The 14,551-nt window shown below is 52.1% G+C and overlaps 1 protein-coding gene across 10 annotated transcripts in view; it reads right to left on the bottom strand.

Annotated features, from left to right (window-relative positions):
* Window positions 1–14,551, bottom strand: part of CLIP2 (CAP-Gly domain containing linker protein 2) — a 115,066-nt gene that overhangs the window by 69,117 nt on the left and 31,398 nt on the right. The window lies entirely within an intron of this gene.

Here is a 14,551-nt window from a genome sequence, read left to right as displayed (position 1 = left end):
AATCCAAGCCACGAGCCCATGGCAACTGCACGTGGTACTTCGCTTCATTCTTCCTCTCAGTAGTGGGACCCTCAGCTGCCCCCGCATCACAGGGACAAAACCCTCATCAAATTCCATGCATGCTGAGACATTTTCAGTTTCCTGCAGTTGGGAAACCATGGGAAATTCCCTGTCTCTCCAGGGAGTCATCAGGGACACACTGGCTTGGCCGGGGCAAGCCAAGTCTGTGCCTTCCCAGATGGGTGCCTCAGTTTCCTCATGACATAACAAAGGACCAGGTCAGAAATAGCTAAGGTCCTTCCCAGCACTGACATTCACCATGTCCTAAGACTCCTCCCAGGGGAGTCGACGTATGTACAATGGAGTTTCTGAAACCTGGTTAACAGGTGCTTCCTCAGTCCATATCCTCACAGGCCAGTCAAAGGCAAGCTGTTTGGGAGCTCCCTACGGGCACAGCCTGGGCCTCACTGCCCTCCAAGTTCCCCAGCAAACCTGCATGAAGGCAAAGAGCCGCTACTGACTTCCAGCTGGGCCCAGCAACACAGACTTAAACCTCACATGAGGCTGGGCGCCATGGCTCACGCCTGTAATCCCAACACTTTGGGAGTCTGAGACAGGAGGATCGCTTGAGGCCAGGAGTTTGAGACCAGCCTGGGTAACACAGTGAGACCCTGTCTCTACAAAAAATACAAAAATTAGCCAGACATGGTGGCTTGCTCCTGTAGTCCCAGCTACTTGGGAGGCTGAGGCAGGAGGATTGCTTGAGCCCAGGGAATGGAAGCTTCAGTGAGCCATGATCGTACCACTGCACTCCAGCCTGGGAGACAGAGTGAAGCCTCATCTCTAAAATAATTAAAATAGGCCAGGCACGATGGCTCATGCCTGTAATCCTATCACTTTGGTCACTTTGGGAGGCCAAGGTGGGTGGATCACTTGAGGTCGGGAGTTCAAGAGCAGCCTGGCCAACATGGTGAAACCCCGTCTCTACTAAAAATACCATAATTTGTTGGGTGTGGTGGTGGGTGTCTATGATCCAAGCTACTTGGGAGGCTGAGGCAGGAGAATCGCTTGAACCCAAGAGGTGGAGGTTTCAGTGAGCCGAGATCGTGCCACTGCACTCCAGCCTGGGCGACAGAGTGAGACTGTCTCAAAAAAAAAAAAAAAAAATTTAAATTAACCTCCTACATGCAGTTGATTTATTCCCTAGATAGTGATTCCTGCCCAGACAAGAGCCACAAAGGAATTTACTGCAAGTTTCAAGTTCAAAGCATGACAAGGGCCTAAGGACACGGTGCAGGTGGCTGCAGCTGGTGGTGTGGTCCTGCAGCTGGTGGGGATAACCAGGGCGCCCAGATGACGCATTCTCCCCTCCGCCTGCAAGGACGCGGGTCCTGCCCTGCCTGGGGATGGGGGGCTGGCCTTCTGCATACCTGCTCAATCAGGAAGGGACCCCACTTCCTGAGGACCTACTAGGTGCCAGACCCTGTGTCAGACACTGTGGACAACAGGCATGGCCAAACAGGGCCTGGCAAGGGGGTGGAGTGGGGGTGCCAGCAGCTACAATTCGGCCTCCCAAGGTGCTGGGATTACAGGTGTGAGCCATGGTGCCCAGCCAGCAATCTAGTATGTTTTAAAAGAAAAACTAAAATAAGGAATGCGCTCTTTAGCCTATTTCGCAAGGAAATAATTTAGAAAGGAAAAAAATGACTCACTATCTTGACCTTCACAAAAATAAAAAACTGAATCTAAGTGCCTCCAAACCGAGGAGCAGTTACATAAATTATGATCACGTCATTCAGATTATTAAGCAACCTTTAAAACATTATTTGTCCAGGTTATGTGGGACAGTGTTTATGATGTGATTCTTGGTGACACAGCAGAGTTCAGGAGCTTCCCCACATCTAGCACAGGGCTCAGTGGCCTGGGGGTGGGGGAAGAGGAATAGGGAACAACAAAATATGAATCAGTTAAGAAATACCGGCTGGGTGTTGTGGCTCACACCTGTAATCCCAGCACTTTGGGAGGCCAAGGCAGGCGGATCACCTGAGGTCAGGACTTCGAGACCAGCCTGGCCAACATGGCGAAACCCCGTCTTTACTAAAAATACAAAAATTAGCAAGGCATGATGGCACATGCCTATAATCCCAGCTACTCGGAAGGCTGAGGAAGGAGAATTGCTTGAACCCGGGAGGTGGAGGTTGCAGTGAGCCAAGATTGTGCCACTGCACTCCAGCCTGGGTGACGGGAGCAAGATGCCATCTCAAAAAAAAAAAAGAAAAGAAGAGAAAAGAAACACCAAGAGGAAGTTAGGCACGGTGGCTCAAGCTGTAGTCCCAGCTACTCAGGAGGCTGAGGCAGGAGGATCGCTTAAGGCCAGGAGTTCAAGACCAGCCTGGGCAACACAGAGAGATCTCATCTCTACAAAAAAGTAAAAATAATAGAAAATAAAAAATAGCCGGATGCAGTGGCTCACATCTGTAATTCCAGCACTTTGGGAGGCCAAGGCAGGCAGATGGCTTGAGGTCAGGAGTTCGAGACCAGTCTGGCCAACATGGCAAAACCCTGTCTCCACTAAAAATACAAAAATTAGTCAGTGCGGTGGCGCACACTTATAATCCCAGTTACTCGGGAGGCAAGGCAGGAGAATTGCTTGAACCCAGGAGGTGGAGGTTGCAGTGAGCTGAGATCGTGCCATTGCACTCCAGCCTGGGTCACAGAGCGAGACTCTGTCTCAAATAATTAATAAATAAATAAGTAAATAAATAAAATAACCGAGAGGGACCTTGCAGGGACTGACAGACAACGTTGACGTGTCATGAAGTGAGATGTGTGATGAACTCAGCCCTCTGCCCCAATGGTTTGGTGGCAGATAAAAAAGTGTCCTCTGCTAGGACCTGGTCCCTCCCTAAAACATAGCTTCACAGTGTGTTCCTAGGTATTATGAAAACAACAATTTAACCTCCAAGTTCAAATAAGCTTGAGAAACAGCAACTTCAACAAAGTGAAGGCTACTTGTCTGCAGGACTTTTCAGAGCCTTTGATGTGCCAATGAGCAGCACTGTGACCGCAAAGGAGGGGCTATAATAAGGTGACCATATGATTTAACATTCAAACCCGGGTGCTTCTGGGAGTGAGAGGTGCTCTTAATATAGCATCACGCTGGTCAGGTGCGGTGGCTCATGTCTGTTATCCCAGCACTCTGGGCGGCCGAGGTGGGAGGATCACTTGAGCTCAGGAGGCAACAAAATAATACAATAATGGCCCGGTGCGGTGGCTCATGCCTGTAATCCCAACACTTTGGGAGGCCGAGGCGGGCAGATCACAAGGTTAGGAGATCGAGACCATCGAGACCATCCTGGTTAAAATGGTGAAACCTCGTTTCTACTAAAAAAAAAAATACAAAAGAAAAATTAGCCGGGTATGGTGGCGGGTGCCTGTAGTCCCAGCTACTCGGGAGGCTGAGACAGGAGAATGGCGGGAACCCGGGAGGCAGAGCTTGCAATGAGCTGAGATGGCGCCACTGTACTCCAGCCTGGGCAACAGAGTGAGACTCCATCTCAAAAATAGTAATAATAATAATAATAATAAAGACAAAAATTAGCAGGGCATGGTGGTGTGCACATGTAGTCCCAGCTACTTGTGAGGCTGAGAGAGGAGTTGGAGGCTGCAGTGAGCCATGATCGCACCACTGCACTCCAGCCTGGGTGACAGAGTGAGACCCTCTCAAAAGAAATAAAAGAAAAGAAAAAAGGCATTATACCAACACCACAGGCATCAAGCAGGCTGTTTCAGGCAAAGCTCCGTCCTTCTGCCTTGAGTTTGGCTCTTTACTCTTGGGATCACCTAAGGAAGTCCTCCTGCCCGTCCGCAGCAACTCCACACCCCCTCATCTGCAGCCACCTCACGGGGCCCACTGCGTCTCTCTCCCTCCCAACCCCGTGGGGCTCTGCTCCCCCTTGGTTTGCACAACCTGCCTCCCAGGCTAACCGGGGTGCGTGTCTGCACACCCCCAGGACATCAGCCCCAGGAGGTGGACTCACACCAATTCCCCTCTCATTCCCTAGAACCCCTGGGCTGAAATGCAGATGGGCCACACACCTGACTCCCGCTTCCTGGTGGCTGCAAAGGAACATGCATCATTGCCCCGAAAATCTCAAATGGCTTTCTCTCCTGAGCCCCCTCTTCTCTCCAGAAGGTGTTCAAAGGCAGAGGTTACAAGGGAAGGAATGGGGTCTCCATAGCATTCCTTGAGGGAGCCACTTTCCCTCCAGCAGCCCCCACATTGGGTCCACCCCAACCTAGTTCCACCCCTCAGTCCATGCCTCCTCCAGGGAGGACTGAGTCTACATCCCCCAGCCCACCCTGACCAGGGAGGGGTCCATCTGAAGCTCACCTCTCCCCCGTGGCCACCCCAGGCCCAGCCTCTGCAGCATCCAGCCCTAAAGAAGGGATCCTCCCTCCATCAGCCCACACCGTCCTGAATCCCAGGCTCTACTCCGCATTCTTCCTGAACCAAATGGAACTCCAAACCCCGCTTCTGGGCCCCCTCCTCCCAAACCAGGAGAACAGAGTACCTGCCCAGCAGAGGAGGCCGGGAAACCCAGGGCAAGAGCGACGTGGGTGGCTTACCCTGGAAAGAACAGAGCCAGCTCCCCATGGAGAAGCCCGTGGCCAGGCCACCGGGCAGGCAGGCAGGTGCTGGCAGCCGGGCCCCCGCCCCATCAGATCCATCCTGGACCACGTCAAGGGCATTAGAAGGCAGCCCTGCCCCCACCCCCACCAGCCACAGAAGAGCGGGTTTGGCTTCCTCGTCCTGATGCCATTTAAAAAAGTTTAGGATGTGGTCGGTGGAGAGCTGAGAAGTTGCCCTTCAAGGGACGAATTTGCCCAACATCTCAGACAAGTCACTTAAAATGGGGACAATCCTATCTGCTCTCTTGGGGCTGGGGAGGCTCCTAGAAATGTACAGAAAAGAAAGAGAAAGGCACCATCCTCTGTGGGGGGTGGGGGCCCCAACTCAGGCACTTCAGGCTGGTGCCAAGGTCTGGAACACACACGGGGTACAGGGACATTGAGCTCAGTGCGCTAGAACCACAAGGCTGACCGGGTAAAGTGGCTCACGCCTGTAATCCCAGCACTTTGGGAGGTCGAGGTGGGTGGATCATTTGAGGTCAGGACTTCGAGACCAGCCTGGCCAAGATGGTGAAACCCCAACTCTACTAAAAATACAAAAATTAGCCAAGTGTGGTGGCGCACGCCTGTAACCCCAGCTACTTGGGAGGCTGAGGCAGAAGAATTGCTTGAACTTGGGAAGTGGAGGTTGCAGTGAGCTGAGATTGTACCACTGCACTCCAGCCTGAGCAACAGAGCGAGACTCTGTCTCAAAAAACAAAACAAACTTTGAAGAACTGCCAGACTTTCCTGAAGCAGCTGTACCATTTTACATTCCCACCAGCAATATACGAGAGTTTCTTGAACCCAGGAGGTGGAGGTTGCAGTGAGCTGAGAAAATGCTGCTGCACTCCAGCCTGGGTGACAGAGTGAAACTCCGACTCAAAAACAAAAACAGGCCAGGCATGGTGGCTCATGTTTGTAGTCCCAGCACTTTGGGAGGCCGAGGCGGGCGGATCACAAGGTAAGGAGTTCAAGACCAGCCTCACCAATATGGTGAAACCCCATCTCTACTAAAAAATACAAAAATTAGCCAAGCATAGTGGTGCATGCCTGTAATCACAGCTACTTGGGAGGATGAAGCAGGAGAATTGCTGGAACCCAGGAGGCGGAGGTTGCAGTGAGCCGAGATCGCGCCACTGCACTCCAGCCTGGGCGACAGAGCAAGACTCTGTCTCAAAAAAAAAAAAAAAAAAAAATGCTCTGGGCCCAGTCCTGTATGCGTCCTGGAGGGGCAGCTGAGGATAGCATACAGGAGGTGGGCCTTGCCTCACATAGCCTAGCTCCCTGTCTGAGGGTGGGTGATACTCCCACACATACTTGTCCTCAGTCTCCAGGGTCTCCAGCATGAGGCAAGTCCACAGGAATATTAGGGGACAGTTGTGACCAACCTAATGGGAACAGGTAGCTCCTCTTCCATCCACCTGTCTGGGGCATGAGCCAAGTGTGTGGGGCTGGGACTGGATTCGGTCCCCCAGGCACCCCACCCCTGGTGAGGCAGCAGGGGCCCAGTCTGGCATGAGTCTCAGCTCTGGCCCTGTAACCCTGGGCAATGCAGCTGAGACTCCAAGCCTCATTGGGTATTTTATTTTATTTTATTTTATTTTATTTTATTTTAGACAGAGTCTTCCTTTGTTGCTCAGGCTGGAGTGCAATGGCATGATCTCGGCTCACTTCAACCTCCGCCTTCCAGGTTCAAGCCATTCTCCTGCCTCAGCCTCCCAGGTGGCTGGGATTACAGACGTGCGCCACCACACCCGGCTAATTTTTGTTATTTTTAGTAAAGACAAGGTTTCACCATGCTGGCCAGGCTGGTCTCGAACTCCTGACCTCAAGTGATCTGCCCTCCTCAGTCTCCCAAAGTGCTGGGATTACAGGCATGAGACACCAAACCCAGCCAATGGTCTCATCTTTAAAATGAAGACAGTGGCACACGGTTGGCCCCTGTATGCATCAATCCCACCAGTCCTCACCCAGGACCCAGGTCACTGCAGCCCAGCATCCCACTTTTTTTTTTTTTTTTTTTTTTTTTGAGACGGAGTCTCGCTCTGTCGCCCAGGCTGGAGTGCAGTGGCGTGATCTCGGCTCACTGCGAGCTCCGCCTCCCGGGTTCATGCCATTCTCTTGCCTCAGCCTCCTAAGTAGCTGGGACTACAGGCACCCACCACCATGCCCAGCTAATTTTTTGTATTTTTAGTAGAGATGGGGTTTCACCGTGTTAGCCAGGATGGTCTTGATCTCCTGACCTTGTGATCCACCCGCCTCAGCCTCCCAAAGTGCTGGGATTACAGGCGTGAGCCACCGCGTCCAGCATATTTTTATTTTTGAGATTGGAGTCTCACTCTGTTGCCCAGGCTGAAGTGCAATGGCATGATCTCAGCTCACTGCAATTTCCACCCCTGGTTCAAGCGATTCTCCTGCCTCAGCCTCCCTAGTAGCTGGGATTACAGGTGTGCGCCACCGTGCCCAGCTAATTTTTGTATTTTTAGTAGAGACAAGGATTCACCATGTTGGCCAGGCTGGTCTTGAACTCCTGACCTCAGGTGATCCACCTGTGTCGGCCTCTGAAAGTGCTGGGATTATAGGCGTGAGCCACCACGCCGGGACTTCAGGGCCTTTGCAGCCTGTTCCCTCTGTTTAGATGCTTTTCCCTGAACGGCAGCCGGGGCGACTCCTGCTATCACTTGAATCCTTGCTGCAGTGTCACCGTAGGAGCCAGGCTGTCCCTGACTGCCCCGTCTGCAGCAGCCTCCAGGTGTGCTCGGTCACACCCGGCCAGGCTGTCCCTCGCCACGCTGTTCCACCCAGGACTTTGCCCCCAGGTGGATCCCAAACCGCCCTCCTGCCCACCTCTCTGACCACCTCTCCCTTGTAGCCCTGTGCCACCTCCTAGTGTGAGAGATCCTCTCAAAGGTCCCCCTCAAATGCTGCTTCCTGTGTGGCACAGCTCTGAGGACACAGGACCTCCCCTCTCCACTGGGTGGGCAGCAAGGGCGCTGGTCCAGGCCCCGTCCCTTGGCCAGATCCTCTGCTGGAGGCTGAGCTCATACTTTGGGAGACAGCCACAGCCCTGTTCCCAGAGCAGACTCCAGTGTGCTCCCCTCCCCACAAACCACCGCTGGGCCCTGGCCTCTGCCACACGCATCTCGAGCTGCCCACTGCCCAGGGTCCTAGCCTCTGATGGGTGTGGCCACCTCCAGCCCCTTGGAGAACAGAGAGCCAGTTGCATGGGTGGGTGAGGGAGCCCGATGGACCAACAGGACTGGGGGGACTGTCCTTTCCTGGCTCTTCCACCTGTCACTCTTCCCAGAGGCTTTTTTTTTTTTTTTTCTTGAGATCCTGGAACAGGAACAAAAGCAGCCCAGGCAGCAGAATTCTCCCTTTCTCTCTACTAGGGTTTGGCTGCCTCAGCCAACTCGGTTTTGCTCCCGGCTGGCCACCTCCTTCCCCAGCCTGGGAGTGTGGTTCTGCCCTGCAAAGGCAGCAGCGCAAAGGCAGCAGCCAGGGTGCAGTGGGGGGAAAGGACACCATCCAGCCCAGCCACAGCCTCTGCTGCCACCATCTCCAAGGTCAGGTACTAGGTGTGGCTCCCCAGTCAACTGGGGATTCTCGGAGGGACACTTTCTCCCTCTGGGACAGCTTTGAGGGTGGAGACCCCAGGTAGTCCTCGCCCCCATCCCCAGACCACCGGGCAATGTGATCAGGAAACAGGTGGCATGCCACACACCACACAACAGTCCGTTCCCTCCAGGGAACCATTCAAATGACAGCAGGTGATATTGCAGTAGCACAGGGAGGTGCTTCCCATAGTATGCAATAAGACGAGAAAAAGTAGAATGCACGATTTAGCTGTTTAAAACAACAACTTGTGGCCGGGCACGCAGGCTCACACCTGTAATCCCAGCACTTGGGAGGCCGAGGCAGGAGGATCACCTGAAGTCAGGAGTTTGAGACCAGCCTGACCAACATGGCGAAACTCTGTCTCCACTAAAAATACAAAATTAGCCGGGCATGGTGGCAGGCGCCTGTAATCCCAGCTACTTGGGAGGCTGAGGCAGGAGAATTGCTTGAAACCAGGGGGCAGAGGTTGCAGAGATCATGCCACTGCACTCCAGCCTGGGTGAAAGAGCGAGATTCCATCTCAAAAAATAAAAATAAATAATAAATAAAACAACAACTTGTGTAATAGGAAAAAAGACTGGAAGGAAATACAGTCACGTATCACTTAATGACGGGTATACCATCTGAGAAATGCATCATTAGGCGATTTTGTTGGCCTGTGAACATCACAGAGTGTACTGACACAACCTGTATGGTCTAGCCCACGGATCCCAGGCTACAAACCTGTTGAGCATGTTACAGTACTCAATGCTGAAGGCAATTGTAACACAAGGGGAAGTGTTTGTACATCTGAACATAAGATATCTAGGCCGGGGCCAGGTGCGGTGGCTCACGCCTGTAATCCCAGCACTTTGGGAGGCCAAGGCGGGCAGATCACCTGAGGTCAGGAGTTGGAGACCAATCTGACCAACATGGTGAAACCCTGTCTCTACTAAAAATACAAAATTAGCCAGGTGTGTTGGTGGGCGCCTGTAATCTCAGCTACTCGGGAGGCTGAGGCAGGAGAGTGGCTTGAACCAGGGAGTCGAAGGTTACAGTGAGCCAAGATCGCGCCACTGCACTTCAGCCTGGCAACAGAGTGAGACTCCGTCTCAAAAAAACAAACAAAAACAACAACAACAAAGATAAACAATGGGTCAGGTGTAGTGATTCACGCCTGTAATTCCAAAATTTTGGGAGGTCAAGGTGGGAGGATGGATTCCTTGAGGCCAGGAGGTGCATCCTGGGCAATATAACGAGATCCTGTCTCCTGTCTCTTTGTTTTTTGAGAGAGAGTCTCACTCTGTTGCCCAGGCCGGAGTGCAGTGGTGTGGTCTCGGCTCACTGTAACCTCTGCCTCTCAGGTAGCTGGGATTACAGGCGTCCACCACCATGCCAGGCTAATTTTTTGTATTTTTAGTAGAGATGGGGTTTCACTATGTTGCCCAGGCTGGTCTTGAACTCCTGACCTCAGGTGATCCACCTGCCTTGGCCTCCCAAAGGGCTGGGATTACAGGCGTCCACCACCATGCCAAGCTAAGTTTTTGTATTTTTAGTAGAGATGGGGTTTTGCTACGTTGCACAGGCTGGTCTCGAACTCCTGACCTCAGGCGATCCGCCTGCCCTGGGCTCCCAAAGGTCTGGGATTACAGGCGTGAGTGCCTGGCCAAGATCCTGTCTCTTAAAAAGAAGATTAAAAAATGGAGGCCGGGCGCAGTAGCTCACACCTGTAATCCCAGCACTTTAGGAGGCCGAGGCCAGTGGATCACTTGAGGTCAGGAGTTTGAAACTAGCCTTGCCAACGTGGTGAAACCCCGTCTCTACTAAAAATACAAAAATTGGCTGGTTGTGTGGCACACGCCTGTAGTCCCCGCTACTCAGGAGGCTGAGGCAGGAGAATCACTCCAACCCAGGGGGTGGAGGTTGCAATGAGCCAAGATCGCGCCACTGCACTCCAGCCTGAGTGACAGAGCGAGACCCCATCTCAAATAATAAATAAATAAATAAATAAATAAATAAATAAATAAATAAATAAAATAAAGTAATTGCGCTGCAACATGACAATGGCTAAAACTCAGGAACTGCCAATGTTGGCGACAGGAAATGCTCAGCTCTGTTAGAATCCTATGGGACCACAATAAACATGGCCCATCCTTAACGGAATCCTGGTTAGGCTGTGCAGTGATGAGGTTAAGTGGTAAGGGGGAGGGGAGAAGTTTAAAGGATAATGGACATTTTTTTCTTTTATCACTTTCAAATTTTCCTGTAATGAGATGATGGATGGGTGAAAGGAAAAGAAATTAATCTGTAATGAGTTTTCTACCTGTAGGCACTCCATGTTCATTAACTCACTTGATCCCATTAGGGAGATGCTATTATCCCATTTGTGGCTCAGAGAGGTTAGGCCACTCTCCCAGGGTCACACAGCAGGAGCAGGGCTAGGAGGGGCATGAGAGCTGGATCACAGCCAGAATTTATGCCTCTCTAAATCAGGGAGGAACAAAGGGAAAGTACCCAGAAGGTTCAATAAGACTCTCTCGCTGCATGCCATACCCCAGCCTCAGGGTTGGGCCAGGCGGGTGCCCTTCTCCAGCCATTAGACTACACAGCCCCACTCCTCACTGGACCAAGCTCAGCCCACTGGGTGCCTTCGCCCATGCCCTTTCCCCACTGCCTGCAGCTCCTTCTTCCTCCTCTTCTCATTTTCAAACTCCACCCACTGCCCTGCCCCCATTCTCAAGGCTGAGCTCATTCAAGCTTCTTCCAGGAAGTCTTCCCTGATTGCCCACTCATGGTAGTGAGCCCCCTCCACCCCCAGATAACCACGGCCTCCTCACTGGTATCCCCACCTGGCTCTTAACCCTACAACCCGTTCTCTGCACAGTGGCCCAAGGATCGTTAACAAGGTCCCATCACTCTTCCATTGGTGTCCTCCAGCCGTTCCCACCATCCTTTTTTTGTTTTTTGAGTCAGGGTCTTGCTCGGTCACCCAGGTTGAAGTGTAGTAGTGTGATCAAAACTCACGACAGCCTTGACCTCCTGGGCTCGAGCGGATCTCCTACTTCAGGCTGCCAAGTAACTGGGACCACAGGTATGCGCCACCGTGCCTAATTTTTTTCAGTAAAGACAAGGTCTTGCTGTGTTGCTCAGGTTGGACTCAAACTCTACTGCTCAAGCGATCCTCCTGCCTCAGCCTCCCAAAGTGCTGGGATTATAGGCTTGAGTCACCGTGCCTGGCCCCCACTGCTCTTTTTCCTTTTTTTTTTTTTTTTTTTGAGATGGAGTCTCACTCTGTCGCCCAGGCTGGAATGCAGTGGCGCAATCTCAGTTCACTGCAACCTCCGCCTCCCAGGTTCAAGCGACTCTGCCTCAGCCTCCCGAGTAGCTGGGATTACAGGTAATTTTTGTATTTTTAGTAGAGACAGGGTTTCATCATGTTGGCCAGGCTGGTCTCCTAACCTCAAGTGATCCTCCCGCCTCAGCCTCCCAAAGAGCTGAGATTACAGGCTTGAGTCACTGTGCCCAGCCTCCACCACTCGTAAAACAAACCCAAACCCCGTGTCCTTCAGGTCTGCCCCTGCTGCCCTCCCTAACCTCTTTTCACACTCTCCATCCAGACTTTTCTTCTTTCTCTCTCTCTCTCTCTCTTTTTTTTTTTGGGTCTCGCTCTGTCACTCAGGCTGGAGTGCAGTGGTGTGATCATGGCTCACTATAGCCTCCAACCCCTGGGCTCAAGCGATCCTCCCGCCTCAGCCTCCCGAGTACTTGGGACTACAGGCACACACTACCATGCCTGGCTAATTTAAACTTTTTTTTTTTTTTTTTTTTTGTAGAGATGGGGTCTCACTATGTTCCCCAGGCTGGTCTGGAACTCCTAGGCTCAAGTGATCCTCCGGCCTCAGCCTCCCAAAGTGCTGGGATTATAGGCTTGAGTCACCGTGCCTGGCCCCCACTGCTCTTTTTCCTTTTTTTTTTTTTTTTTTTTTGAGATGGAGTCTCACTCTGTCACCCACGCTGGAATGCAGTGGTGCAATCTCAGTTCACTGCAACCTCCGCCTCCCAGGTTCAAGCGACTCTGCCTCAGCCTCCCGAGTAGCTGGGATTACAGGTAATTTTTGTATTTTTAGTAGAGACAGGGTTTCATCATGTTGGCCAGGCTGGTCTCCTAACCTCAAGTGATCCTCCCGCCTCAGCCTCCCAAAGAGCTGGGATTACAGGCTTGAGTCACTGTGCCCAGCCTCCACCACTCGTAAAACAAACCCAAACCCTGTGTCCTTCAGGTCTGCCCCTGCTGCCCTCCCTAACCTCTTTTCACACTCTCCATCCAGACTTTTCTTCTTTCTCTCTCTCTCTCTCTCTTTTTTTTTTTTTTGGGTCTCGCTCTGTCACTCAGGCTGGAGTGCAGTGGTGTGATCATGGCTCACTATAGCCTCCAACCCCTGGGCTCAAGCGATCCTCCCGCCTCAGCCTCCCGAGTACTTGGGACTACAGGCACACACTACCATGCCTGGCTAATTTAAACTTTTTTTTTTTTTTTTTTTTTTGTAGAGATGGGGTCTCACTATGTTCCCCAGGCTGGTCTGGAACTCCTAGGCTCAAGTGATCCTCCGGCCTCAGCCTCCCAAAGTGCTGGGATTACAGGCATGAGCCACCATGCTGGCTTATTTTATTTTATTTTTTTTATTTTTTTGACAGAGTCTTGTCCTGTTGCCCAAGCTGGAGTACAGTGGCATGATCTCGGCTCACTGTAGCCTCCGCCTCCCGAGTCCAACCGATTCTCATGCCCCGACCTCCTATGTAGCTGGGATTACAGGCATGTGCCACCACATCCCGCTAATTTTTGTATTTTTAGTAGAGACGGGGTTTCACCATGTTGGCCAGGCTGGTCTCGAATTCCAGGCATAGGTGATCCACCAGCCTTGACCTCCCAAAGTGCTGGGATTACAGGAATGAGCCACCGTCCCCGGCCTTTTTCTTTCTTAACAAACCAACTTCATTCCAGCCTCAGGGCCTTTGCATCACCCATTCCCTCCACATGGAACACCTCTTCCCACCCTACCTCATCCCCCGAATTTTCTCTTGTCTGGCTTCTCATTGCTGGAGAGGATTTGCCATCCTGGAGGCAGAGCCTGGGCCTTCACAAGGCTGCACTGGGCAGGCCCTTCCCATGGGCTTCTGCCCACGGGCCTCACGCTGCAGCTTCCTCGCCCTTTCGCGCTGCCCATTTGGCTCTGCCAGGGACCCGGTCCTGCCAACTGCCCATGACTTTGGCTCAAACTTTCCTTGACCCCCTTCCCCAGGACCCAGATTGTCCAGTCTGGCCCCGGCTGTGTTTGTCTCTCCAAACTTTGTGCCAATCAGATGAGATGGGCAGTGACCTATCCTGCTGGCTGGAGTGTCATCAAAGCCAGGCTTTGTGCACAAAGATGCTCATCACAGCATCATTTATCAAAGTAATAAGTAAGAAACACTCGTCATTTTTTTTTTTAAACGGAGTTTCGCTCTTGTAGCCCAGGCTGGAGTGCAGTGGTGTGATCTCGGCTCACTGCAACTTCCTCCTCTTAGGTTCAAGCAATTTTCCTGCCTCAGCCTCCGGAGTAGCTGGGACTACAGGTGCCCGCCACCATGCTCGGCTAATTTTTATATTTTTAGTAGAGACAGGGTTTCACCATGTTGGCCAGGCTGGTCTTGAACTCCTGACCTGAAGTGATCCTCCCACCTCAGCCTCCCTAAGTGCTGAGATTACAGGCATGAGCCTCCATGCCCAGCTCAATCACAATTTTTGAAACCTCAGAGAATGGGTAAGAAATTGCTGCTAGTTCCTTCCATCATACTCATCTTGGTTTAAACCCTCCTGCAGCTCTCATTATTAGGATGAAAATGAAACTCCCTGCACACCTCCAAGTCACCCAGGTCCACCTGCATCGCAGCAGACTGCCCCAGCCACACCCACGCTCTCTCCCTCTTCTGTACTCACGACGCTCCTTTCTGCCTCTGAGCCTTTGCATGTGCTGTTCCCTCTACTTGGAATACCCTTCCCTCTTTTTTTTATTTTTGAGGCAGAATTTCGCTCTGTTGCCCAGGCTGGAGTACAATGGCGTGATCTCAGCTCAATGCAACCTCTGCCTCCCGGAGTCAAGTGATTCTCCTGTCTCAGCCTCCTGAGTAGCTGGGATTACAGGCACCTGCCACCATGCCTGGCTAATTTTTGTATTTTTAGTAGAGATGGGGTTTCACCAAGTTGGCCAGGCTGGTCTCAAACTCCTGACCTCCAGTGATC

The sequence above is a fragment of the Macaca fascicularis genome, chromosome 3 (genome assembly GCF_037993035.2).
Source record: "Macaca fascicularis isolate 582-1 chromosome 3, T2T-MFA8v1.1".
NCBI lineage: Eukaryota > Metazoa > Chordata > Mammalia > Primates > Cercopithecidae > Macaca > Macaca fascicularis.
The sequence above is the reverse complement of the archived record's forward strand: the minus strand, read 5'-3'. Positions and strand labels throughout refer to the sequence as shown.